Raw genomic sequence first — 3,040 nt, forward strand, 5'->3', positions numbered from 1 at the left:
AACTCCTTACAGAGCACCCAGAGAATGTTCAAACTCCTTACAGAGCACCCAGAGGAGAATGTTCAAACTCCTTACAGAGCACCCAGAGGAGAACGTACAAACTCCTTACAGAGCACCCAGAGAATGTTCAAACTCCTTACAGAGCACCCAGAGGAGAACGTTCAAACTCCTTACAGAACACCCAGAGGAGAACGTACAAACTCCTCACAGAGCACCCAGAGGAGAACGTACAAACTCCTTACAGAGCACCCGGAGAACGTTCAAACTCCTTACAGAGCACCCAGAGAACGTTCAAACTCCTCACAGAGCACCCAGAGGAGAAGGTTCAAACTCCTTACAGAGCACCCAGAGAATGTTCAAACTCCTTACAGAGCACCCAGAGAACGTACAAACTCCTTACAGAGCACCCAGAGAACGTACAAACTCCTTACAGAGCTCCCAGAGGAGAACATACAAACTCCTTACAGAGCACCCAGAGGAGAACGTACAAACTCCTCACAGAGCACCCAGAGGAGAACGTTCAAACTCCTTACAGAGCACCCAGAGGAGAATGTTCAAACTCCTTACAGAGCACCCAGAGGAGAACGTTCAAACTCCTTACAGAGCACCCAGAGAATGTTCAAACTCCTCACAGAGCACCCAGAGGAGAACGTACAAACCCCTTACAGAGCACCCGGAGAACGTTCAAACTCCTTACAGAGCACCCAGAGAACGTTCAAACTCCTTACAGAGCACCCAGAGAACGTACAAACTCCTTACAGAGCTCCCAGAGGAGAACATACAAACTCCTTACAGAGCACCCAGAGAATGGTCAAACTCCTTACAGAGCACTCAGAGAACGTTCAAACTCCTTACAGAGCACCCAGAGAATGTTCAAACTCCTTACAGAGCACCCAGAGAATGTTCAAACTCCTTACAGAGCACCCAGAGGAGAACGTACAAACTCCTTTCAGAGCACCCAGAGGAGAACGTACAAACTCCTTACAGAGCACCCAGAGGAGAATGTTCAAACTCCTTTCAGAGCACCCAGAGGAGAACGGTCAAACTCCTTACAGAGCACCCAGAGAATGGTCAAACTCCTTACAGAGCACTCAGAGAACGTTCAAACTCCTTACAGAGCACCCAGAGAATGTTCAAACTCCTTACAGAGCACCCAGAGGAGAACGTACAAACTCCTTTCAGAGCACCCAGAGGAGAACGTACAAACTCCTTACAGAGCACCCAGAGGAGAATGTTCAAACTCCTTTCAGAGCACCCAGAGGAGAACGGTCAAACTCCTTACAGACAGCAGCAAGAATTGAACTCCAATCACTGGCCCTGTAAAGCATTTCGTGGCACATTGCTACCGTGCTGCCCCGTGTTTGGAAACTGCTAGAGAGAGTGGGAATGTCCAGGACGTGGGCCTAACCCAACACTGGGATCGATGCTGGTTTGTGGAGAAAGAATGTACCCCCGTCTCCCCACTGCTCAGAATGCCCTCATCCACACTCACCCCTCCCTCACTGCCCCATTCACACCCACAGACACTCAAAACTGTCCATGGTGTTCCCCACTCCTCTGTGACACAAGTATATGAAACATTTCCCAGTCATAGTAATTCCATTCCTGGCTCAGAAGCGACTTGTTTACTGTCTCCCAAATCCGGTCCAGGGAGTACGACCCCCCACCCCCAGCCTGTGGAATCTCCATGAACTTCACCAGCAGAGCCCAGTACCTGGGCAACAGGACACGCACTGACCGACCTGCAGACCAGGAGTACAGGGGCACTGACCAACTCGCGGACTGGGACCAGGACCGGGACGGGCGCACCAGCCAACCCGGAGAATGGGATGGGGAAGGAGGACGGGGAAATCGGCTGACCCGGAGAATGGGATGGGGAAGGGGGACGGGGAAATCGGCTGACCCGGAGAATGGGATGGGGAAGGAGGACGGGGAAATCGGCTGACCCAGAGAATGGGATGGGGAAGGGGGAATGGGGAAATCGGCTGACCCGGAGAATGGGATGGGGAAGGGGGACGGAGGCATCGGCTGACCCGGAGAATGGGATGGGGAAGGGGAAGGGGGACAGGGAAATCGGCTGACCCGGAGAATGGGATGGGGAAGGGGGAACGGGGAAATCGGCTGACCCGGAGAATGGGATGGGGAAGGGGAAGGGGGACAGGGAAATCGGCTGACCCGGAGAATGGGATGGGGAAGGGGGAACGGGGAAATCGGCTGACCCGGAGAATGGGATGGGGAAGGGGAACGGGGAAATCGGCTGACCCGGAGAATGGGATGGGGAAGGGGAAGGGGGACAGGGAAATCGGCTGACCCGGAGAATGGGATGGGGAAGGGGGAACGGGGAAATCGGCTGACCCGGAGAATGGGATGGGGAAGGGGGAACGGGGAAATCGGCTGACCCGGAGAATGGGATGGGGAAGGGGGAACGGGGAAATCGGCTGACCCGGAGAATGGGATGGGGAAGGGGGACGGAGGCATCGGCTGACCCGGAGAATGGGATGGGGAAGGGGAACGGGGAAATCGGCTGACCCGGAGAATGGGATGGGGAAGGGGAAGGGGGACAGGGAAATCGGCTGACCCGGAGAATGGGATGGGGAAGGGGGAACGGGGAAATCGGCTGACCCGGAGAATGGGATGGGGAAGGGGGAACGGGGAAATCGGCTGACCCGGAGAATGGGATGGGGAAGGGGGACGGAGGCATCGGCTGACCCGCGGACTGGGACGGGGGCACTGGTCAACCTGAGGACTGGAACTGGGATGGGGGCACTGGCTTACCGACAAACCGGGACGGGGGAGAGGGGCACCAGTCGACCCACAGACTGGGACGGGGGCATCGGCCGACCTGAGGGCTGGGACTGGGATGGAGGCAGCGGCTGACCCACAGACCAGGACGGGGCACCAATCGACTCACTGACCGGGACGGGGATGGGGGACGGGGGACAGGGGCACTGGCTGACCCTTGGGGGACCAGGATGGAATGGCCACATTGACTGATCCAGAGACAGGAGACTGGACACACTGACTCCGAGGTCAGTCATTC

This window comes from Mobula hypostoma, chromosome 23 (genome assembly GCF_963921235.1).
Source record: "Mobula hypostoma chromosome 23, sMobHyp1.1, whole genome shotgun sequence".
Classification (NCBI taxonomy): Eukaryota; Metazoa; Chordata; class Chondrichthyes; order Myliobatiformes; family Myliobatidae; genus Mobula; species Mobula hypostoma.